The sequence below is a fragment of the Thermobia domestica genome, chromosome 5, assembly GCF_964235325.1.
Source record: "Thermobia domestica chromosome 5, izTheDome1.hap1.1, whole genome shotgun sequence".
Lineage (NCBI taxonomy): Eukaryota > Metazoa > Arthropoda > Insecta > Zygentoma > Lepismatidae > Thermobia > Thermobia domestica.
The window spans coordinates 274,067,054-274,094,548 of NC_137458.1; the positions used below are offsets into that span (position 1 = coordinate 274,067,054).

Consider the following 27,495-nt stretch of genomic DNA (forward strand, 5'->3'; position numbering starts at 1 on the left):
GCTAAACTAAAATCAACTCAACTCAACTCCTTTAGCCGCCCTAGCATAATCATAGGACGTTAAACTAAAACAAAACAAAACAAAAGTGAACACTGTGCATTACTAACTGTAAGTCCTTCGGTGGTCAAACTAAAGCAAGTGAAATGTAATTAGGTTGTAATTAGAACTTTTAATTAAGCACAGTCTTAATCTAAGTGTACACCAGGCCTAAGGCTTAGGGGGATCAACTACTGTTACTGAAAATGTATCAGTTACATTTAACTTCAGTTACAATTTGCATTTACATATTGCTGGAACGAAGACTTACACATTAACATCATAATTAGCCCAAAGACTATGAAAAACGTCGTCTCTTGAAAGCATTCTTGCTCCATGAAACAAATTACGAGTAATTATAAAATATTTTGCAGTTTATCTACGTTATTTGCACAGATTTAGAATAATGTTTAGCAATTTATTTAAGAGGGCAACACTGCTTAAAATAATGTAACTGCGACTTGTTGTGTTAAAACCACCAAAAACTATTGTTGTAATGTTATAGATGCAAAGAAAAGCAATAATCATTATAAAAATTTAATACAAATACGTCATTTTAAGCAGTATAACAATCACTACCAATGTGTTTGGTATCTCTGAAACGATTTGAAATAACAATTGTTGTAAATGGCGTTATAAGCATTGAAGTCTTTTGGAAGCATCTGCATGATGAGACGTGATATGTCAGCGCGTTTTCGAAGTAAAGTCTTTAGAAACTTTTAAATTTTCCGTTTCTTGTAACTTTGTTCCTTCATTCATTCGAAATATACCATGATCACAGTATTTGACGCTAAGGTACAGTTGGTGCGCATTGCACCATCCATGCCATTTGCGTTATTAGAGATCTCCTAGCTACACTAAATAATGTATGGGCTATTGTGGTTTTGTTAAATAACTGAATTAGGAATATGTAATACTTTACATTGCGGAATTTGAGAAAATACAACTTTATTTTGCTTTAGCAACATTGCTCGTTTATCTAGTGATATTGCAGAGTATCAAGAAGAATTATCCAACTTGGTACAAAATTTCAGCATTTTTAATATATATATATATATATCGCAGATCCTAGGGGAGGGCTATAGGGACTATAACCTCCCTTAGCGCTCAGGTATGCACTGGATAAAATGGGCTTCAATCCTACTTTCTTTACACTGGACAAAGCGGCAAACCTTGGTTTAGCCCCTCCCTTGATCATATACTGGTTCGGGCTATCATCATATATCCATCATCATATACCTTGATCATATATATATATCCAGGATGACCCATTTTAATCTTTCCACGGAGATATCTCGAAAACGGTTGAACATAAATGAACCGAACAAAAACTCAAATAGGAAATGCCATGGGTCACACTGAATGGTGTTGTCGCGGCTCCTCCCGGGGCCGCCTTTCATGGGGTACCAGGGCCAAACTTTAAAATTTTAAATGGAAACATGGGGCGAGTAATACTTCGTTCCATAGATCTTTAAAAAGTAAAGAGCGTTGTGGCAAAAGATTTTTCATATCGGTCGCCGCATTCAAGATGGCCGACAAGACATGGTGCCTGTATCTGATAAAACGTCCAGTACCACTAATATGAAAACAGTTGGAGATAAACGTACAGTCAGAAAGTGAAACAGGAAAGGCACGGTTCGCGTCGAATAATGTTCTCACAGTGCTCCCAGTGCTGCCTTTTAAGGGGGCCAAACTTATAAATTTTAAACCGAAATATGGGTCAAGTGATAGGTTGTTGGATTAATCTTGAAACACTAAATAGTGTTGTAGCAAAAGATTTTTCATATGGGTCACCGTTTTCAAAATGGCCGCCAAAACATGGTGCTTGTATCAGATAAAACGTCCAGTACAACTAGACCCCTAATATGAAAATAGTTGGAGATAAATGAACAGAATAAAACTCGTATAGGAAAGCACAGAGCGTATTTATCATTCCACGGCTCGAGTATAATGTAACGGAGAAAAATATTATTAAAGTATAATTGACATGATGCAAAAGAGGAAATGATAGAAAATTATCTTTCCGATCTCTGTCCGTAAGTACGTGAAGCGGGAATGAATGGTAAAATCTCAAATGAGAACCTCACTTTTATTTGCAATAGATATGGCTTGTCTGAAACACTTGTGTGTACAAATGACTGGTTCTATAATGAATAAAAATAAAGTGAAATAAGGTGAATAAAAGTAAGGTGAAATTCAAGTTTAACAACATTTTACCCGACTCTTCGCCCCTGATAATTTAACGCATTGCGTGCAAGATTTTTGAGACATATCTGCATCAGTATGTACCGTTTCGTTACTAAGGATCACAACTGAAATTACCGTTGAAAGTTATTCGGAATGTAACTGTGGGCATCTCAGTGAAACTCATATTCTGTCACATGCAAGAAGACATAGAAGGAAAAGAAGCGAACCAATATCATGCAGACGACTGTTGAACAAAACCAACGTTTCTAAACATTGTTCTAAAATTGCATTGTTCGACAAATTGGTTTCGCATTTCAGTTGATTCATTTTTGCATCAAACCATTACCGGCAATCAAAATGGAAGGTACCATTTAACAAGAATTTTACATCATCCTATTACAGAGACATTTATCTCTTATAAAAACACATTTCAAATAACGTTGTTTCGTAGAACAATTTGCAAAAACTAAGGCTCTCATTTGCAATTTCACCGAACCTTCCCGCTTCACTCACGTACGGAGTGAGGTTGGAGCTATAATTTTCTAGAAGTTAGATTTCTTCCTTTCCATTATGGCACTTTCACTCACCGAGCGAAGTAGCTCAAGTGGTAGAGCGTTGGCTTTGCATTCGGGAGGTCGTGGGTTTGAATCCCGCTGCCGACTATCCTGACTGAGGTTTTCCAGGGTTTCTCTCAGTCCTACCAGGCAAATGCCGGGATGGTACCTACTAAACAGGCCCTGGCCGATACCTTCCCAAATCCTTTCCATTGTTATTGTTGTTGTTGGATATCCAGTGTAAAATGGCCTCTGAGCTGTAACTGGTGATTGTTAAATAAATAAATAAATAAATAAATAATCATCTTTTCGACAGTTGCAACATTCCAGAGCTATAGAATGATAAATAGAATACCCCCTGTGATTTCCTATTCGAATATTTGTTCTGGTGTTTTCATATTAGTGATACTGGACGCTTTACCAGATGCAGGTACCATGTCTTGGTGGTCATTTTGAAAACGGTGACGCATATGAACAATCTTTTGCAACAGCACTTTTTAGTTTTTAAAGATATGTCGAATGAGGTATCACTCACCCCATGTTTCCATTTACAATTTTGAAGTTGCGCCCTGGGCCTCTATGAAGGGTGGCCCTGAGAGTCTCCGCGACAATATCAATAGCTGTGCCACATGACATTTTCTATTTGAGTTTTTGTTCGGTTCATTTATGTTCAACTGTTTTCATATTAGTGGTACTGCACGTTTTACTGTATCTGATAGAGGTAACATGTCTTGGTGGCCATTTTGAATACTCGGCCCAATATGAAAGATCTTTTGCCACAACGCTTTTTAGTTTTTCAAGGTCTATCGAACGAGGTACCACTCACTCCTTGCTTCCATTTAAAATTAAAATTGGGCTCCGGGAACCCATACAGGGCGAACCTGGGTGGCACCGCGACCATATATATATATATATATATATATATATATATATATATATATATATATAGAGAGAGAGAGAGAGAGAGAGAGAGAGAGAGAGAGAATTCTATTTGCATCAGCTGTGGATTTTGTTCCGGGAGAGGCTTGAGGAACGAGTAAGAAACATTTGCGTTGTACGTGCAATGCAAAAAATTATCACAAATTTATTTCGAGAGGGGTTTGAGCACGATAACCACCCCCTAAATACGCCACTGTACATCACTCAACCGTTCTCATATTATCTAACACAGCAACGAAACAAATTTTGAGTGAAGGCAATTTTAGTATCTATCAATATCAATATTCGAGACGAGACCGAGACTTTCGAGACTGACCTAAGTCTCGTCTCGATTTATAGAGGTCTGTCTCGGTATTTAAAGTCCGTCTCGGTCTCGTCTCGGTCTATAAAAGTCCGTCTCGGTCTCGGTACCATCCCTAGTTAGTACTTGTTTGTTTAATTTACCTTAATGTGGATTTCCCAGTAATAAGAGTTGCTACAAAACTTGTAATCTTAATGTTGGTTTCACAATAGTAACACTACACTTGTAAGATAAAATTCGGCTTTTGTTCACTGTGCAGAAATGCTACGCTTATGGAAAATAATCTGTAATATACGGTAGTCATATGCAGTAATTTTAACGGTTACATAGCACATATAACGGTTTTGGATTAGTAACCCTGCATTTGTAAACATAAAATTCAACTCTATCTAGATCAGACGCCTGTAGAAATTTGATCGTTGGATATATATATATGCAGAGTATATGTTTTGAACTATTGAAAAATGTAATGTTCTTAAACTTAACAACCGCCAAAAATAAAAATTGATTAATTAAAATTGTTAGTGTGTGTATGGACCTTGAGAAGGGTACTGTCATCCGTGTTGAGGATAAAAGTTTAAGATCAATTTTACAATTAAATAATTTACTATAATGGTTTTCCAGTAAATTTGAAAGACAATCAAACATACACGATTCTTTCTCATGGGCGGAGTTAGGAGTTGTCTGCTGTGGGGAGCAGACCTTTTGTCTGTTGGGGGGGGGGGCACGGTAAACACAAATGAGAATTGAAGGATTTTATAACTGGCATTTTTTTTCTTTGTCAAAAAGTTGGGTGTTATGCACTCCATAACTCCACCCATGTTCTTTCTTCCTATATTTTTATAGATGAAGGTGCGCAGGAACGAGTATCAGAGATGGAAAAACAAAAGCCCTTGGTTGAAGTTAGCAAATACTAATCCGTTCGTATGTAGAAAGGTGATAAAAATAGTTCTGCTCCGAAATATTTTCTTTTTAAAACCCAACATATGATATTCGTCTTATTCATTAAGTGAAATAAATTTCCCTCGCATGGTCTCTTCTGACCCATATCATAAGGAACCTGTATTATATTTGATACTAGGTAATTAAATGAACTTTATTGAACATTTGTAATTATATCTATCCTTATGATAAAGTGAGAAATTCGGGAACAATTATAGTTTATGGTAAAGCAGGGTTCAAAGTTCCGATTCACTGCTCCGATTAGAAGTGCTTTGAATACGTGAATCGTAACAGTGAATCGGTATAATGTCAACCAATAAGGACATCTACTACTTCTGTACGTACTATTTGTAAGTAAAAAATCCTACCTTACATAATCTACCCGACCATTATTCAACTTGTATCTATTATATTCTATTGTATTCTAGTTTTATATACGGGGCTGCGGTGGCTCAGTGGTAGAGCATTCACCTCTGATGCTTGGGGTCCCTGATTCAATCCCAGCTCGCGCCAAGTGAACTTTGTGGTGGACAAACACCGTGTGCGTAGGTTTTCTCGGGGTTCTCCCGTTTCCTCCCACTTTCTTCATTCCACCCTTTCATTCATTTCTCATCATCACCGTCTCCTTTAACCTAACCGGTACATGTGTGGGACGTAAAACTAAAGATTTCATGTTTTACTTTTATATACACCACATGCGAAGTAGATCTTAATAATAAACAAATTAGTAAGCATGGGGAAACATGTAAACAAACTAAAGAAAAATATTTATTGTTAAACAGAGCATGTAATTGGGCTGCAGAGGCTCAGTGGTAAAACGCTCACCTCTGGTGCCTGGGGTCCCTGCTTGGTTCCCAACTCTTACCAAGTGAGTTTTGTTGTGGACAAACACCGTATGCGCAGCTGTTCTCGAGATTCTCTCATTTTCTCCGACTTCGCCATTCCATCATTGTCATCCGCCTTATCAGGGGCGTACCCACTGGGGTCCACTGGGTCTGAACCTACAACATTTCTACACTTTCTCAATAAAATTAAAATTGTTTAACAGGTAAATGATTGATGTAGCATGAAAATTTGATCTTACAGTTAGTCTGTACTCTTTCTTTTATAAGAGCAATCTAGTTGTATAATTCTTTTCAGATAATACAGGTAAAAGTATTTTATATTTACTTAATAACATCGTTTCGGGAACAGAATAATACTCGTTCAATATTACATTGACGTAGAGGCTTGTAACTTTCCTCAAAAGCTAGGACCTCTGTAGACAAAATTTCTAGGTGCGCGCCTCTGCCTCATCATCAGAATTCTTTAGCTTCAATACATAATAGTAAGACGAGAGAAACTGTCCTCCATTTGGATTCGAAACCAGGACTAATTGGTCACAAATGCGATGAGTCTGCCAACCCACTCACTAAGCACTCTTGATTAAAAAAGATACTTGTACTGATCTTTACATATTTGTTAATATAATTGTGAAGAGTCATTTCAGAAGGACAAAAAGATAAACAGTTGCATAAGTGAAACCATTATACAGAATTATAGGGTAACTGGCTACAATAACGCCAGGGATGCAATAACGTCGTTTGTTTTTCGACTGTTTACAGCACAGAAACTAAGCACGTGACAACACATTGCAATGTACCAATCAAGGATCTTATATAATAGAGGATCTGCCCTTACAACAAAATCTTGAAGCCATACGTCACAGTTTCGCCAGCCCTACTCTGCCCACTCCGCCTAATAGGATCACAATGTTTTGAGCCAACAATCATGGTGGAAACGAAAGTATCCAATCAGATGATGGCAGAAACGAGAGTAGCCAATCAGACGTGCCGATGCTCGGTTTTTTGGCTTCATAGATTTAACAGGATGAAGATACATATAGGCAGATCCTCTATTTATAACATTCTTGGTACCAATGCATGACAGGCACATCTGTTGTTTTCGCGTGCGAGTTTGTTTCCTGTGGTTTAACGTAGGTGTTGTGCAGTTTTCGTATTAGCAATTCAGATTAGAAAACAGAATAGAAAACGTAAATAAAGTTTTTAAAGTCCTTTATATTGACATCACTACAGGCGCGTAATGTGTAGGAATTTAAACGGTATTTTTTATAAAACACAATGGTCAGTAATGAGTGTATCGACTGTGTTTACTTGAGTCAATGTGTTAGTAGAGAGCAGTGGAACGATTGTATGTTCATTGTGTTGTGTGACTGCAATAATGCCGAACGCGATGGATGTAATGGTGTTACTGCCTGGGTTAAAGCTGTCACATCTCAGAATACAATATCTGCTTTCCAGTATCCTTCTGGTCCATAGCACCTTAAATTTTGCTAATGTTCATTTCTCATGATGGTCTATCAGATGTGCTATGTGGCAATCACATTTTAGCAACAACTTGTGGGACACTCCCGTGTCAGTATGATGTGCTTATTCCGTAAACAAATACGAAAACTCGATTTAGGGGTCGCACAGTCGGGCCAAAGCACTGAATACTTGGCAAAAATAGAAATTCGCAATTTGAAGCAGAAAATTATGAGAAAACCAATTAGTTCTGTGTGTGCAATGGCTACAATAATGTATTCAATATATAGAAGAAAGACTTGGACATAAAATAAATTTACAATCAAACAACAAAAATACAGTTTTTAGGTGGAACGCACCAAGATGGACTATATGAACATGAGTTTGGAAATGTAAAAGACCGATATCTTTATGTTATTTTGATAGGGATAGAGTTTTACATCACCAAAGAGAATATTTCTTATATTCGCGCCTAAATTATATAACATGCTATATGAATGGCATAAACACGCGCTTGGGCAATATGCTTTGATTAGCTTATATCTTGCACATGAAAGGAAAAAATGTAATTATATAATTAACAACTGAATAATAATAACATCGAAGAAAATTTTTTGTTTCTCAAAATTATTTCAAACTTGTAGAGGATCCATTATGACAATGATAATGCAAGATGCGTCAATACATAAAAAGTATCTCATCATAAGTTCTCAATATGAATACATTATCAGATATATTAAACATATTATGATTTAGAAGCATCGGTAATCTGTTTCACATATTGCATCGTTCAATACGTGGCCTCGTTTCAGTTCTTTGATTGGAACACTCTGAGCTGGAGCAAGCGGAGGCTCATTACAGTTAATTCCAATCTCACTTCCGTGCACGCATCACAAAAAACAATACACTGAATTGATCAACACAATTTTTAATATGGTGCTACCTTATGGTCCATAGATTGTTTACCGAACATTGGCGTTTCAAAAAGGCGCCATTATTAATCAAATATGGTTGACTAGAGTTTATTTCTGTGGGTGAATGCCCGAGAAGTATGTTCCAGATGTGGGGAACAAGATGGGACCTGGGGGCGAAGCCCCAAACTAGGCCTGGGGGAAAAATTCCCAGAATTGACTTATATTCAACATCGTCGGTGCATGAATGGATCACCGTCTAATAACCTAACACTTGCTCTCACATTCACCCAAGCTCAATTCAAAAGCAGCACTACATGTAGAATGCATTTTTTCTAAAACATTTTCATGCGTTATATTTCCCAAAAGTGCAAACATGTGCAAGTTTCTTTCTTTGCATACAGTAAGAACAATGTTTCCGCTACGACATATTAAAAAATGACACACATGATATGCTATGTTTTTTTTACTAAAATGCCATCCAATCATTTGGCCATAGTCTTTATGCTTTCAGTGCCACAGCATTTTCCAAATATGATATTATGCAGTGCTACTACACATCACATCAACATTCTAAACATACAAAACGATACATACCGTGTATCGTGTTACCATGTTTACCAACCATTGAGTATCTATACGCGCTGTAGGGATAGTCGCATTCTAAGTCAACTTCCTAACTTCTGTCACTAAACAGCGCATCTTCGTGTTCGGCGGATAACCAAGTTTACGCGTGTCATGAGGGCATTGTAAGCTGCTACCACTTTCTTTCCTGCACACTATCTTATGTGTACACTATTAAGATTTCATTATAAGAAATTATTTCGCGTCGATCTTTTACTTCATTTTTCGGGGTTTTGCTAAGAATTACCTGATTTGGCCCCACTCTGGGCCGTTCAAAAAATGTCTGCTCCCTGATCCAAAAATGCATCAAAAGATCTAATATATTTCAATCAAAAATTTTCTTTTAGGTCTTATATCTGAAAACTACATATAGTGTAGCCAAACCCAAACTATCACTTCAAACACCGTGCTCGTGAGTTTTCTCGGGGTTCTCCCGTTTCCTCCCACTTTCTTCATTCCACCATTGCACTCATCTCTCATCATCACCGTCTCCTTTAGCCTAATCGGCATAACCGTGGGACGTAAAACTTAAAAGATTTCATTTTTTTTTCAAACTATCACTTAACTCAGAATAATGTACTTATTCCGTAAAATATACGGAAACTAGATTTAGGGGACATTCAAAAATTTTGGGCCCCTGATCCAAAATCTAATTACTGGCCAAAATCACAATCTTTTGATGCATTTTTCGGTCCATTTATAAAATTCTTGTTTTACCCATAGAAAGAGACCAGCAGTACAAACTAAATTTACCAAAGTACATAAATTTGAACCCTATAAAACTTTGATCAGTATTTATCTTTTGACAATTCTAAAACCAAAGGGCTAGAAATCAATGTACAGTTCTCGAAATTTAAGGAGATTCTATCAATGTATTCAAATTCTATGAAAGATAATTAACCCCTCTACTAAATATTAATAATCATATAACATGATAAAGCGTAATCAAAGAGGATATTATACATCAAAATTCCTCATAATTTTGTATTTTGGTTATTTTACTCATTAAAATGGATAAAATTAAGTATAAGCGGGACCAATCAATCTTACAAGGGGAAAGCAGACTTTGGTAAATGAACTTCGGAGGCCATCTTTCGCGAGGTAGTAGTGCACATTTAAAGTGTTAATACTACAAGCTGATAGGGCGCAATAGCCAGAAATAGCACAGAAAGAGCGTCTTAAAGTTTCCGACTCGTTACATATATAATACGACGCGTAAAGTTATCAAGTGAATGCGTGGGAGATTGAGGAGCATCCATGACTCACATGCAAAGGGCCGCTCAAGTGAACTTGTTTTTTGTTTTAACCAATAAAGTAGCTATTTGTAACTTTAAGTAAAATATTTATTCACGATATGTTCATCATTTGTCAAAACAAGTGTTCAAATTGTTTTGAAAACTCGCTTTTTCGTGTCCTCTTCATTAGTAATGATCGACAAAATAATGCTATTTTTGAAATGAATGAATAGTTATATTTTTACAGCGTGTGCTATACATTTATAGAATACGCATAACGAAGGATGCCACAGACCACCAGGTAGTCTAGTGTGCAGAGTGCTCTCAGTCGTTGCGCGGTATGAAATGTGTTGTGGAGTACATTTTGTTGCTAGTTAACATGGAACATTGAGATGTTTTACATCAGACTTAAACATTTCTATTATTTTATGCATTATAAACATATGATGAATTAATATTTTACTTGTTACAAATGGATACTTTCTTGGTTAAAGAGAAAAATAAATACGTTTATTCAAGCGGGAATCGAACTCGAAACCCTTTGCACGTGAGTCGTAGATGCTCTTCATGCAACGCCGTCACTTGATAACATTACGCGTCGTATCATATATGAGGCGAGTCGAAAACTTTAAGACGCTTTTTCTTCGCCATTTCTGGCTATTGTGCTCACCCGGTTTGTAATGTTAATACTTTACATGTGCACTACTAGGTCGAGAAAGATGACCCCGAAGTTCATTTACCAAATTCTGCTTTCCCCTTGTTAGAAAGATATATATTCGAGTTCTAAAAAACATTCTCTCAAATTTCATATTTGATAATTACTATTGAATAGAATTAAATAGTTAACTATTGTAAACTCCCTAAATTTAAGATGAGAGCAGCAATCAACCCATGTATTCATTTATACAACCATATGATATACGAAAGCCTTATCAAAGAAGACCAATTTTGTCAATAATCAACCACGTGGCGGGCACATTACATATTTTACTTGTTACAAATGGATACTTTATTGGTTAAAGAGAAAAATAAATACGTCATATCTATACAAGGGCCAAGGAGGATCAACAAAATTTTCATATGTATATTAAAACTTTAGAAAACATTTACCAATTTTTAGTTCTTGTAAATTTTCAAATGTAAGGGGTAGTTCTATGAACCTTCACTAAATTTATGATTGGAGCATTAAAGTACTCATGTCCTATGAAGGATAATGAACCCTTGAACTCAATTATATGAACGTATAGTGTGACAAATGCTCATTACAAAAGATAAATTACTTGTCAATAACCGATCACGTGGTACAAGTTATTGCTTATGCTTACATTTTTGGCAGTTTTTCGTAAGTAGAAGGGGAAAGCTGGTCCGATGGTACATGATATTTTGATCCTGGGGAACATCCATCAGATTTTTTTTTTACAATTCTCTAATTTATGGTATGGTCCTATGTATCCTCCCGAAATTTTAGAAAGGCTGTCATGGTAGCTATGTTAAGGATTTAAACTCCTGTACTCATACACATAGGGTACTCCTATACTCATACATATAAGGTAATAAATGTTATCAAAGAGGATAAATTTGGTCAAAACCTTCTGAATTTGAATTTTTGGCAATTTTACCTATAAACGGAAACCAGATGGACCACTCGATCTTACATAGGTACACTAAGAAAAAAATGTATGTGGCGTATATAAAATCGTATGTTACGTTTGTAAATCCTGTAGTTTTTGAACTTATCGTGCAGCAAACGTATAACTGAAAAAGCATGTTTTATAATACTTTCTATATGAGTGTTCCATCTATACGTACTTTCCGTGTGAAACAATATAGGCTGTCAGGATCTCACATACAAATGGATGTATATAACATATAGCTGATGAAGGTAACATACATATATATATGTAATGTAAGGAATACTGTTAGATATCAGACATCCTGCAACGGCATGATGTAACATATAAGGGCAGTGCCTATGTAGCATACGGATAACGTATGCTCCGTACTGATTTCTGTAGTAAGGAAGAGGATTCCGTATATTTGTACAGTATACCGCAGTCCGGAGAACGCATTTTTCTCAGTGTACATGTTCTTATTTTATATTAATATACCAGACTTTTTAGTTTTAGCAATTTCCAAATTTTAGGGGGCTAGACTGATTCCGGTCCAAGGCACCCTCTTTTCTTGCTGACATGGTTAGCAGTACGTCGGTGAATACTACTCGTAATTGATTCCTTTTGTGGGATTACCTTTATATCGGGATAAAAAAAATTAATTGTATGGCATTAACCTTTGGTTGACCTTCTTAAGTTCAGTCCTCGAAGGGTTCTTAATGTGGTTATAAACAACACACTTATGCTAGTTCTTTTTTTGAATTGTCGAAAGGGTTCTCGGTATGTTTGAAAGTACTTAAAAATATTAAAAGCAACATTTAAACATAACTGTTTTACACGGAGCCAATAATGTATACTAAGCTACGGTTTTTCTTATGGTTAGTTAACTTTAAAATATCGTAAATGTTGTAACAAAGAGGTGTAAAATCAAATATCATTCAAACACAAAATAACCATTATGGAAGAACTGTGGTTTCATAGACCAAATTTTTTAATAATAATAATAATAATAATAATAATAATAATAATAATAATAATAATAATAATAATAATAATAATAATAATAATAATAATAATAATAATAATAATGCACTACAGTGGTATGCAGAAGTCTTGCTGCAAACAAATATTCAAAGCTGCGTTTGCAGTCGCGGAAGGGATCACCAGGAACCACGTTTGGCCAACGAGCGAAAAGGACAAGAGCGGGGAATATGAAGTATGCAAAGTAACAAGTTTTTGAAGAAGGCGCCAGGTAAACACGGTTGGAAAGCACAGCACTAAACGAAATGCATTTACAACAATACCTAACTTTAGGAGTCAATAAAATAAATACCAGATGCATATGTCTCGTATTTTGCTATTACTATTATAATAGTATTAAAGGTAGTATTATATCTTTAAGAATATAAATCTCATGCTGCAGTGAGAATATTGAGAAGTAACTTCTGACAAATACAGAACACACATATATGTATTACTATTACACACGTTTTACTTAATTTGTATTTAACATTCACATACAATATACCAACGTTCTGTCAACAAACACCACATCTCGATGTTATATTTTAAACATAATGTCTTGAAAATATTGTACAAATGTGTGTATATAAAGGTAACCAAGAAAGTTCTGTCGCATTTTGTAGAGGTCCGTGTTGAATTCACGGCCCTCACACAGTGATTTGAAAGGGAATGGAGATGAAGCAACGGTGAATTGTTGGTGTGGATATATCCAACATACTACCTGGTTATGCCAGTTCAGGTACATCGTGAACTTGGTTAAGAATAGAGTGAACATGGGACCTCCACAGAGTGTCATAAGGACGTGTATGTTGTACGAGTTCAAACTGGGGTCAAATGCCGCTGCAGCAGGCCCGTGCTGGGATATCATATTATGTACAGACTTTGGAAGAAAGTATGGGTGCCATTTTATATCAAAATCACCACCAAATTTGTATTTGTTTAGTATTAACATAAATAGCTAATTTATGAAAACCTCGAATCGAATCCTCTTTACTAGAGAAAAACTTTATAGTTCCTGTAACAGCATTTCTGTCAAATAAAAAGAAGATAAATATATCAACAACTTAAGGTAGCTCTATTGCCTATGGACACTGGAGGTTCAGTGCCACGTTTACAAAAATCTCTCCATTGATTTCTGTTCTTAGCCAACTGGACTCAGTTTCTACTTTATGCTCCAATCTCTGCGAGAACCATTTTAATGTTGTCCTCCCATTTGCGCCTCGGTCTTCCTAATGGTCGTTTTCCTATTTGAACTTCCAGGTAGAACTTTGAAAGCGTTTGTTATTTCTTCCATTCTAGCTACATGACTTGCCCATTTGAGTCTCCTAGACTTGATGGCCCCAACAATGTTTGGTAAACCGTATAAATTATGCACTTCCTCTTTATGAAGTTTCCGCCATTCCTCATTCCCGTTACTCTTGGAGTTTGAATCTTGTTTTCAAGTATTTTCAGTCTGCGATTTTCCCTCAGAGTCAGTGACCATGTTTCGCAACCTTGCAGCACAACAGGCATGATTATCGTTTTATATTTTAAGCTGCAAAGTTCTCAACTGAATTCGCATCTATAAAATGCAGTATTATATCCCGACAAACTTCCATGTATTTAGTTTTCTCTGCATTTACTTCTAAGCCCATATCCCTGCAAGCGTTAATTAAGATTTCTGCATTCCTTTCTATTGTTCTCCTGTCATCCCCTATTAAATTTACATCATGAGCATAGGCCATAACCTGGTAAATACAATTCAGCTCTGGGACCTGATTGCTGTCTTTGATTTTTCTTATAGTGTTCTCCAAAACAAAGTTAAATAATAATGGCGACAACGCATCTCCTTGTTTTAGTCCATTCGCAACGTGAAAGCTCGTGAACGAGAATTTCTCTATTCGAACTTTACTTTGGGATTCATTTAAACATGTCTTAATTAATCTAACTTTTTCGGCATTCCAAATTTTGTAAGCATGTTGTTCAATGTTTCCCTCCTACTCGAGTCTAAAGTCAATAACTGATGTGCCAGGATATTGTATTCCCATTTCTTTTCAAGTATTAGTTGAATGGTAAATATCTGGTCGATAGTTGATCGATTTTACCCAAATCCGCTCTGATAATCTCCTCATCTGCGTATGAAGTCAATTTTGCTAATAGAATGTTTAAGAGGATTTATTGGATGTTGACGGAAGAGAAATGTCCCAATAATTATTACAATCAGTTTTGTTACTTTTCTTCTGAACTGGAACAATGGTTGATTGTTTTCACTTTTGTGGTAATTCCTCTTTGTTCCAGATAAGGAGAATGAGTTTGTGTATCTTGCTCTACAATTTTCCCCTCCAGCTAAAGTTGTCAGCCAGAATTTCGTCTATACCCGGAAAGGTGTGTTTCTTTAGTTGTCTAATGGCGATTTCTATTTCTTTCTGGGTGGGTTCTGGAATATACAATTATGCTGTGTGCATTTCACTTTCTCTTCGAACATTAGCTTTTGGCTATATGTTAAGCAAATCGTCAAAGAAATCTTTCCATCTATTTTTCGTTTCGGATTCGATGTTTCGGAGGGCACACCGGGACACGTCCCGGTGTCCCGGTGAGCCAGCACGGGCCTGCGCTGCAGCGAGGCGGCAGATATACCAGGCCTTTGGTGAGAGTGTCGTGATTACGCGGACATTGCAGCGGTGGTTTAACAAGTTTAAGGGCGGTGAAACAATCGAAGACGCACTACGTAGGCAGCAATTGAGGCGAACAGTACAGTGGCCAGACATGTGAGGAAATGGGACTACAATTCGGTGTGAGTGGAGGAAACATTCAGCAGCACATCCATCAACTTGGGAAGCACTACAACTTGGGTCGATAGGTCTCACATGATTTGATTCCGGGACACTAGGAAACGCAAGCAGACACCTGTGTTTCTTTGCTGCCTCGTCTGAGGAAGGAGCCATTTTTGAACAGGGTATTGACATGTGAAGAGAAGTGGGTCCTTACGAAACTCCACTGCGCCGTCATCATTGGTTAGCATCCCATGAACCGGTTCCAAATCAGTTGAAACCAGCATTGCACCAAAAAAAAGTCCTCCTGTGTGTTTGGTGGACTGCTCACGTCATCATGCATCGTGAACTGCTACCAGCTGGTCAGAATATCTATGCAACTTTCTACTGTCAGCAGTTGAGTCGTGTTCAAAAAAACTCAAAACTTTGCAGCCAGCACTTTGAATCGCAAACGGGTCCTCCTGTTACAGAACTACGCTAAGCCCTACTTATCTAGGATAACCTGGGCCACCATTCTACGCGTTGAATGTTTAACACTATTGCATCCGCCATATCCCACGGACATTGCACCGTCCGATTATCACCTGTTTCATTCCTTGAACAAACACCACAGAGAATGTCAGTTCAAATCAATAGTAGAGGTGCAAAATACACTTGATATCTTCTTCGATTCACGGCCTACAAAGTTCTTCCGGGGTGAAATCCATGGCGTTCCAGGACGTTGGCAGAAGGTCGTCGATGTTGATGGGGACTATTTTTGATCTTCCATTTACGTCTTAGGTGACATCGATGTTCGAAGCTGGTGGGTAAAAAAGCGACAGAACTTTCTTGGTTACCTCTATATTTATTTTAATGTAATTATTTATACATTAAGGAATGTATCATTAAATACCAAATAGATTGACGCAAATAGAACTTTCGACATACGACGGCGCCCCCGTACATGTAAGTGAGGTCGACAGACCAGCCGCGAAGCGCCATTATGGTGTGCGCGAATCGTAAGAAAATTTTCAAAATTCCTTTTTCTGCTTTTCCTTGATTTTGAGCACATTTTAGTAATTTTCCCCCTTCTATTTTATATATCTATATATTTTCTTTTCACTCTCGAATCTTGCGTCCCCTACTTTGGCGCCCGGGGCAATCGTCCCGCTGCCCCCCTCTTCCATGGCACGGCACTGCCATTGAGCTAACATAAACATTGTTGCGGAGCTCCTTCTGAAGAAAAATAGCTGAATTTCAAAGACAATGACATTCAAATCCCTTGCAAATGTTTTTTCTCCTTTGTCTTTTTCACTCGAGCTACTCCGTAGCTAAGCGGTTAGCGTACGCGCCTTTGGCGTGGGAGACCCGGGTTCGATTCCCGGCGGGAGCTCATGTGGTTCGGATTCCACGTTAATCAGTAGGTCCACGTCTCATATAGCCTCGCTGCTGAAAGGGACGCTAAACTAAAATCAACTCAACTCAACTCTTTTTCACTCATCTATGGATACGAGAACTATGTTCACCGTCTTTTACATGAAATGTTCTTTTACGCAAGGAAAGGTAGGCGACAAAACCAGCATGTTCTCACATTATAGATAGTATCAAAATACTACATTATTATGTATTTCGATGTTACTTTTTTCTACACTTATTAAAATTTCAACATGTCTTATTACACTTAAAAGAAGAAAAACACATCTGCACAATTGTTCCCGATTGCGAAGGTTGGCTTGGAGCTCGAAACTGGCATCTTTGGTTTATTATTTCCGAAGATACCTGAAGTTGAACTTAAAAATGTTTAGTTCCAAATAGTCTTAGAATCGGGAAATTCCTTTTTTTAAAAAAATCGATGATTATCACCAATACAAGAAGAGGACATGCGCGAAGAAAAATACACCAAATGAAACATACATCTTCCAATCTTATTGCCTGAAAGTTATAGAATTGCATAGTAACATTTAAATTGGTTACAAAATTACATAAGCAGTTGAAATTGAGCAAATCACCCTGTGTGTTTTGGGAAACCCACATCTTAGGGATTAAATGGCAACTATAATTCACAGAAATATGAAGGCTTACGAAAGCATAATTAAGTACAAATACCAATTTCAAACAACATAAAATTATTTACAGATATTTTGGGGCTAATATTGAAGCTGTTGCCACAAAACTATGTTAATAAGAAAATGTCTGTTCAAATTCGACACTGAAAAATTAGACCTTTTAAAATGCTAAAACAAACTTATTACTGACTATATTGTGATGAATTATTCAGATATACATCACATTTTACTATTACTCCTTCTTGGAAATATAATTACATTTAGGATGCGTAGAAGCAAAACCAGTGCATATTCCATGTAACCACGTCTTACATTGAACACATTGTATCTAGTCGCATTTAAAATCTTTTCTAATGTAGAAGTGTCCGCCACAAAATACACAGTAATTGTGTTCATCCATGTCAGATGACACATTAAAGATCAAATCCTCTATTTCAGTTTCCGGTGAAGTAGTTTCTTCTGGACGTTTTGTTGATCTTGTATTTCTTAGTTTCCGGAGGTCATTATGTTTCTCAGTATCTTCAGATTTTTTCTGGCTCTTTGCTTCTTCATCGTGTTTTCTTTCCCGTAAGAACGAAATACTGCGTCTGTCAGTAACTGTACTGTTTGTGTTTGCTTGGAAGAAAAATGTGGAAAATGTACGCGCTATGCTAGCAAAATCTCTGCAAAATTATCCTCGTTGATACTATAGTTGTTTTACTTGTTACTTTTACTTTTAGTTTAAGGTCTTGTTGCAACTTCTGATCTGGAAGATTCAATAGCCCTATACGTACTAGCATTTGATATTGAAGGAGTACTATCTTCTAGCGCAGGACCATTTTCGTTTACTTATGTTGCGTGATGATCAATCGACAGAAAAGCAAACTGAGTTTAAATCAGGAATGTAAACTGAGTTTGAGGGACAAACTCCACATGTACAAAACCCAGCAACTCCATTCCCCACTGCTGTTGCTTAACGCCAACCTTGATTCAAGAATTCACCAAACTGTAGACAGGTTAGTTTTCGGCCTGGATGAGATCCACTTATCAGCGGTAGCATAAAATTGTTTTTAAAGGCTTGAAAAGCTGCGATCAAGGGCTGCAAAACATGTGTGATATGGTTTGGTAAACCATATGGATATGGTATGGTATGGGTGGTGGAAATTCAATGTAAATATAACCTCCTGCAGAACATGTTTTCTTGCAAATTAATAATAAATAAAAACTTCACTCGTAAGCAATAGTTCAAATATAAATTAAAATTACGCAAAACATTATACTGTACATATTTTACAGGCATTAACAGGAAACAATTTTCTTCACAATAAAAGGGAACATCACTAATAGTATAAACACATAACAAATCAATACAAACATCAATATGAATGCTTGTACATAAGAAAAGAGATGTCTTGAGAAAAGAAAAAAAATCTTGGGATAAAATGCCCATGGGCATATAACATCCCCTCACAAGGCTAATATTACCCTCAAGTCATCTATGGAGTGAAAAAAATAAGTTTCCAACCCTGTGCACATTGAGGAAATGCACATGCAGAAATACATTCTATAAGCTTCTTTATTTGTTGATAAAATTTATTATACACTCTTATTGTGACCAAGTATTTGTAATTTTAAATATTTTGAAATTACTAAAAAAAAAAAAGTTTCATGCAAATATTTGCCAACTAAATAATCTACGAAAAGTAGTAGCTTGCGATATGCACAGTAACCGCTGTCTCAGCATATTTTGCCTCTTACACATCTTATTTTCATCTCTCACGACAGTCAAAGGCATGGAAGAACAGTACTAGATAAATTCAACCTAACTGACAACAGTAACGATGTCTTTCTTTATTTCAGTAATTTTGTTTCTCGTGATTCTGACACCTTTTATGATCCGGAAAAAATATGATACAATGAGACATGTCCATGTTCTCAATATTTAATTTAGAAAAAATGAAAATACTAAATGTGAATATATAAAAATTCTACAATTCTCTGTTATTTGCACAGAACACCCAAGGAGGAAATTGATTACTTGCGGTACCGAAAAGTTTAGCAAAGTCGATCGTGGAGAAGCTAAATAACCATGGATATTTTGGGCAACGAAAATGTTTGACATTTTGCAGGTCTGTCTTTCTGAAAAACTCTTGAAAGATTTGATTCGATGAATCAAAATTTAAACGGTGTGCTCTACAAATATTCGGACAGGAAAGCAGCTCGAGCAGATTTCCACTTAACGTCCAATCATCCACATTGATAAAATGACACTTGATCTCGGCGGAAAATTAGCGACTAATAAAGATCAGTTATATAAGTTACCAATATTTATTCGAGCTTTATCTATTTCTTCCTGTTACGTAAAGATATGACCAATGAATTCATGAAAAACGCTGGAGAAACGATATTTTCTTTTACCTATTTCCTTAAGTTGACACTATAATTACAGACCAAGAAGCACAATCTCTCTCACGTTTTGAAAGGAATATTGTGTAAGAGGAAGATAAAACACTGGAAGATCTCACATTATAACCCCCAAGAAACGAGATATTTGGCAGAAGGCAAAGTGGACTAAATTCGTTAATATGATTGTATTGTGATGGACAACAGTCGAACTGGATTAAGCAATTGAAATATATTTGAAACTTACTCAACAGTTCCATCAATACTACAAATCAAATGACAGTTTCTGTTCTCCCGGCCGTGGACTAATTTAAAAGGAAGTTTAAATGGCTTGAAAAACTGTTATCACGAGAGAGTACTGGCAACTAAGATCTCAATAAAAACAAATGGGAATATTAAAGAAGTCTAATCGAGAGACAAGTATAAGACCTAACGTTCTATTGATGAAAATAACTCACTAACTTTCATCCGCTCTTAAGTAAGTGTGTTAAAAATACATGAATTATTAGTCCGGTCCGAATTATTGTAAAAAGAATTTCAAGGAACTGTGCTACTCTGAAAACATTGGATGGGAAATTGAAGGAGCTAAAAATTTAGATACCTGAAGTTTCATAACTGTTCAGATTGCACGTCGGCTTGTAAACGAAGCCTGGTAGCCTTATACCAAACACAACATCAACATGTGTTTAATGCGGAACAGTGGAAATGAAATGTTGCTTAAAAGGAATGAAACAGTGTACAGCAATGCAATATGAAAAATGTTTATATGTATGTGACTAGAAACAGTAGCATCCCGTGGCTCATCTGAAATCGGATCTTGCTTGTTGGAATTTCTTCTGAACCCAGGTCATGTTATACACAAGATAGAACTCTGTTTCTTTTCGGACTACTGCTTTGGACAAAACAAGAACATTTACAATTTTTCTTGTATTACATTTTGGTTCATGCACACAAGTTTGAAGAAATGTCACTACTACCTAGTTCTAAGCCACACCTTTCTGCTGTGTGATGCTGATTTTGGAGTTATAGAGAAAAATCAGGATAACAAGTCATATATACGTACCTGAACAGTGGTAAGATCTTGTTGGAAGAGCGAGAATGCAGAATCTATTTCATGTATTACACGTCATCTGATATGAAAGATGCACAGTCCATTTCCAAAATGTTATTCAAAGACACAGTGGATGAAACTGGCAGGAAGGTGAAAATGCGAATAGTGACGGCTGTCAGAGTATCGGCTACTGAACCTGGATTCATCTTGGTTAAGTGCATCTACTCATCTTTTGAGGTATGGAAGAAAATTCGTGTTCCAGAAACACCCAGGCACAGGACGCAAATGTATTGTGTTCGCTACGAATGACCTATGGCCTCTGATGGATAGTTTGGATGGTTGGAAAATCAACTTTCCTGATAGTAGGAAGATCAACGATCTGAAGTATCGTGATCTGATAAAGATGATGCCATTTATTCCACCCGTGTAACGCCCATTCTACTGGAATCTGAAATCAGATCATAACACGGACAATTTGGTTAGGTTAGGTTAGAAATCTAACCTTACCTATTGTATTTACTGTGTATTAATCACACTGTCAGATTTCATCACTGCAAAACACTTCGTTTACATTAGTAATATTCGTTTATTACACTTAATACAACTACCTTCACAGGGAAAAAATTGAAGTTATTTGTCCTAAACTTTGTCCTTCGATTTCTCGGAATTGAGTTTTTGTGGCTTGGTCCCCTCTCTCGGTCTGCCCTTCAATTACTTCTAAGCCATCAACCAACTAAGAACATAGCGACAGCATGACACGTTAATACAAATCTCTGGAAATAGATAAATTATAAAAATGAAATTAAATCTTTGAATTTAACATTCCACGACTACGCCTTTGAGGCTAAAGGAGACGGATGATGGAAGAATCGAATCTAGAATGTCACAGGGAATGGAACCGAGGAAACCCAGAGTCTCGATTTTGTCCATCACAAGCTTATTTGGCCAAGAATTGAACCCGGGACCCCACGCACCAGAGGTAATCGCCCCACCAATGAACAATCGTTTCATCTAGATAAATTATAAAATAGAATAATTAGCCAATAATAAATAGAGATATTGTGACTTAAGAATTGCATTTACATATCTTTTTATGATGTGTTACTAAGAGCTTTCTCCGGTCCCATATTTTATCACCAGCGATACCATCTCAAATAAGTAAGTTAAAAGGGTAAAGTTATCAAAATTCACAGCTATCGTTTATCTATACATTTGGAAATAGAATGGAGGAAATGGTATCTATACATACCCTCTTGCACGTCCCTGATGATACACTTCCTTGCCAGCCAACTTCTTGAGCAGTTCAGCCTCCTCTTTTCAATAATAATTAAAATTGTTCTTTTCTACCTCACCATTTCTAACACCTCATTCGTTTTCCGCTGGACCTAGTTATTTAATTCCCTCCATTTTCCCATATCCACATTACAAAAGCTACCAGTCGTTTTTCATCACTTTTGCGTAATGTTGATGTCTCCGTCTCATACAGCACAATACTCCACACGAGTCATTTTATGAATCTTAGGAGTTTTAATAATTTTCTAATTCATCGAGATCTGTTTGCTCCATTTTCATCCTTCATTTGATTGCTGTAGTAAACAAAATTTACGAGAACGCTATATATATATATATATATATATATATATATATATATATATATATATATATATATATATATATATATATATATATATATATATTACATGATGTGAAAAATTACTCTGATCTTAACGGAAGCATGGTGGTATAACTTGAATATGACATGTTTAGTGCGCATAAGAAATATATTTCTTTGCAGATTCTTACGCATGTGAAATATCTTTCTCTGTAGACATTTGGTTCCCTCATTGTTGACCATCAAAGTTGCAGACCGTGGAGCATGGAAACTTCTCAGTTGAGGATAGTAATCTGTCAATAATGGCAGAATATCTGTGATGGTGACAAAAGTAGAAATTTGGACAGTCAATTTAGGACAGTACGGGATTTATAGAACGTATCTTATCTTGATCAATCTTGGCATACTGGTAGGCCCTGACAGAAATTTGAAATTTATTTCTGTGTACATTTTTCATTCCCTAATTATTGACCATCAAAGTAGAGGTTTGAACAGTCAATTTAGGACAGTACTGAATCTTCAGAACTCATCCTATCTTGATCGAACTTAGGATAGTAGTAGACCCTGACTTACATAGGTGTAAAATATTTCTGCATAAAATTTGGCATGAAATATATTTCTGTGTAGACCTGTTAATCCCTAATTATTACCTATCAAGTTAGAGATTTTACAGTCAAATTCGGACAGTATGTGATCTACAGAACTCATTCTGTCTTGATTAATCATGGTACAGTGGTAGACCTTGATTACGCATTTGAAATATATTTTTGCATAATTTTTTCATTCTCTAGTTACTGATCATCAAAGTTGGGGTTTCAATTCTTAAATTAGGACAGTATGAGATCTAAAGAACTCGTTCTGTCTTGATGAATCTTTGCACAGTGGTAGACCTTGATTACGCATTTGAAATATATTTTTGCATTCATTCCCTAGTTACTGGTCATCAAAGTTGGGGTTTCTATTCTTAAATTAGGACAGTATGGGATCTACAGAACTAACTATATCTTGATAAAAGTTTGGCAGATGCATTTGAAATTTCTGTCTGTGTAGATATTTTGTTCCTTATTTACCATCAAAATAGGGGTTTGAACCATGGCAGTTATAAAATAGAGGATCTGTCCTTATGTATCTTCATCCTATTAACTCAATGAAGCCAGAAAACAACCGAGGATCTGTCAAAGCAACGAATCTGATTGGCTACTCTCGTTTCCACCATGAATGTTCGCTTAAAACATTGCGATCTTATTGGGCGGAGCGAGCGGAAAGGGGTGGCCAAACTGCGACATATGGCTTCACGATTTTGTTGTATAGGCAGATCCTCTATTTTATAACACCCTTGATATGAACAGTTAAATTAGAACAGTACGTTTTCTACAGAACTCGTCATACCTTGATAAAATATGGCACAGTGGAAGACCTTGACTAATTTAATATGCATGTGAAAGATCTCTCTGTGTAGACCTTATATTCCATTGGCTATGAAATTAGGGGTTTTAATAGTAAAATTAGGACTATATGTGATCTAGATAACTCATCCTATCTTGATCAAACTTAGCACCATGGGCGGCGTTTAGGGGGGGCAAGAGGGGGCAGTTGCCCCCCCACTTTTTTAAGTGACCACTTAACTCTTTTAAATTATATAATCTATTTTTCGGTGATAGGCTATAGAATCTTCATTATTCGATTTTAAAAAGTACCAAAAAAGCTTTTTACTTCTTTTTTTCTCAAGTCTGGAGGCATTGTAGAACACGTTACATATGCTTTCACGCCTTTCTGCGTCTAGACGTAGAGTGTGATGACGTCATAACTAGAAAAATATTTTTTGTTATGACTTTTTAATTACTTTTTGCAGGGCTTACTTTTGTACCTAGAAGATTGAAATTTTGCATACACATTCAGTGCACCCCTTAATATTTTCCAGATTCTTTTCAGATTTCTGCGATAAAACAGGGGGTTCCAGAGGAGCAAAAAAATAAAAAAGGATATCTTTTTAACTAAGATCCCTTTTTTTGCGATTTTCCCTCCTCAGATACATGATGAAGACATGTGAATGGTACCGTTTGAAAGACTGTTCTGTTCTAAAAAGAATGATGTACGAACCATTATTTTAGTATAAATAGGGATGTCTCAGGCAATTTTTACCTGAGATCCTTTTTTATACGGGAATCTGGAGTATTGTAGAGATATTATTTTTGGCGGGCTTACTTTTGCACCTAGAAGATTGAAATTTTGCACACACATTTAGTACACTCCTTACTATTTTTCAGATTTGTTTCAGATCTCTGCGTTAAAACAAGGGGTACAGAGGGGCAAAAAATACAAAGAAGGAACATTTTTTAAACAAATAATCCATTTTTTCATGATTTTCCCACCTCAGGCACACGATGGAGACATGTGAGTGGTACCGTTTGTAAATATTTTCTATTCTAAACGGAATGATGTACAAACAATGATCATAGGATAAATAGGGATGTTTCAGGAAAATTTTATATTACATCCGGGTCATCTGGGGCATTGTGGGAATGTTCTTAGGTCATTGGTAAACATTTTCCCGCACTTAGTTTTCAACATAGAAGCTTGAATTTTTTTTATAGACATTTAGTACACCCCTTCAAGGGCGCCCATCAGGGGGTAAGGTGGGGCGCTAGCCCCCACTTAGAGGAAATTGTACTTCAGAATATCGAAAATCCAATAGAATTTTTACATTAGTTACAGCAAAATTGGAACAACTATTTTTGAAACGTCGCTTATACTTGCCCCCCTTGGAAACCACAACTTGGGCGCCCTTGCACCCCTTCGTATTTTTCAGTTGATTTTGAGATCTGTGGGTTAACAAAGGGGGTCCAGAGGGGATCAAAGTTTGAAAAAAATCAAAATTTCCCTCAAAATTTCCCCTTCTTAGGGGCACGTTAGGAAAACGTAAATGGAACCGTTTGAAAGTTGTTCTATTCTGAAGAAAATGAGGTACTAACCATGATCCTAGGATAAATAGGGATGATGCTGTAGTTGATTGACTGAAATTCAATAATTTACGTTTAAAAAGCCATAATTTAAAAGGGGAAAGAGATGTATGTTATATTTATTGATCTAGAAAAGGCTTTTGACCGCGTGAATTGGGAATTGTTGTTGGGAGTTCTAACGAAGATAGGGTTGGATAGGGGAAAGGGAAGATAGGGGAAAGATAGAAGACTTATAAGAAACTTATACATGAACCAACAAGTAAGTGTTAGGATAGGGGAAGAACTGACGGAAAAGAGTGCAATTGGAAGGGGAGTTCGACAAGGATGCTGCCTCTCGCCAACACTATTTAATGTCTATCTAGAAGAGATAGTGAAAAAGAGTTTACATGATGATGATGATATTTTATTTCGATAGGAGGTAGAATGATTAGATGTATAAGATTTGCAGACCAAATGGCGCTTGTTGCAGAATCTGAAAAGAAAATCAATAAAATGTTAGAAAAAATGAGAAAGGGCTTTGAAGAATATGGGATGAAAATAAATGTTAGAAAGACAAAAGCCATGGTGATTGGAACGAAGGGGTCTGTGTCAAATATAAAAGTAGGAGGGGAGAAAATAGAACAAGTGAATAGTTTTCGATATCTGGGTAGTATTCTTAGTAATAACATGAAGTGCGAACGTGAAATAAAAGCAAGGATAGGAATGGCGAAAGAAGCCTTTAGGAGGAAGAAAAGTCTGTTTTGTGGGACCTTGAAGAAATAGTTGAGAAAAAGACTCATAAAATGCTTTGTATGGAGTGTTGTACTGTATGGGGCGGAAACGTGGACATTACGTAAAGGTGATGAAAATCGACTGGAAGCCTTCGAAATGTGGGTGTGGAGAAGAATGGAAAGAATTAGTTGGGTCGAGCGCAAAACGAATGAGAGAGTGTTAGAAATGGTGGGTGAGAAAAGAACACTTTTAGATATTATTAGGAAGAGGAAGAGAAACTGGTTGGGACATTGCCTAAGAAGAGATTGTATCATGAGGGACGTCCTAGAGGGTATGGTGTCGGGAAAGAGAGGGACGGGGCGAAGGAGACTACAATTAATGGATGATATAAAAACAGAAAGATCATACGCGAAGACGAAGAAGTTAGCGGAGGACCGTGGAGCATGGAAACTTCTCAGCTGCGGCAAGTGACCTGCCAATAAAGGCAGAATACCTATGATGGTGATGAATGTATATAGTTTCATTTGGAAATGTAAAGTTTTTGTATATATTAGTGGTTCATAGGAAAAAAATTATACCATATAATATTTGTCGTTGCGTAAGTATGTATTGGTAATTTGTCTTCTCGTGGAGTTAAGACAGCTACAGGAATTGCGTTTTAATTGTAATTCAAAGGAGTTAATATAACAATTGCGTCGTAGCATATGCTTGTAGTATTTACTGTCTTTCATTTTCTAAGAGTAATAACATACATTTAATGGCAAGTGTGGAATTAAAAATATAAGTTGTTCATTAATCCCCAGTTTCAATATAACTTCTACAAAACAAGCCTGATTTTTCATTAGTATGATTAATAATATCCTTTCTATTTATTTGTTTTACAAATATGTTATTAAATAATTTGATCACATAATTTTCCTGACAGAGTTTTAAGATGTTCATGAGCAAGGAATCAAGGGTTAGTGCCTATGTGCGTTGCTCTTGTCAATTTACCTAATTAAATATGAAACACGATATACGGTATTTTAACTGTTAAAGATAGTATCCTATTAGTTATACAACCTTTCGTAAAACAAAGTGTTAGAAACAACCAGGAACAGTAACATTGATATACACATATTCAGATCATATCTTGCCCCTCCCCCACTTTAAACGTCCAAACGCCGCCACTGCTTAGCACAATAATAAACCTTGACTTACGCATGTGAAATATATCTCTCTATATACGTCTCGTTCTCTAATTATTGTCCACAAAGTAATAGTTTAAAGAGTCAAATTAGGATAGCACGGAACTCTTACTATCGTGACCAAATTTGTCA

The 27,495-nt window shown here is 36.4% G+C and overlaps 1 protein-coding gene across 2 annotated transcripts in view; it reads left to right on the plus strand.

The window, feature by feature from the left end:
* The window catches only part of LOC145686627 (phospholipid-transporting ATPase ABCA3-like), a 252,882-nt gene that overhangs the window by 3,350 nt on the left and 222,037 nt on the right, over nucleotides 1-27,495 (plus strand). The window lies entirely within an intron of this gene.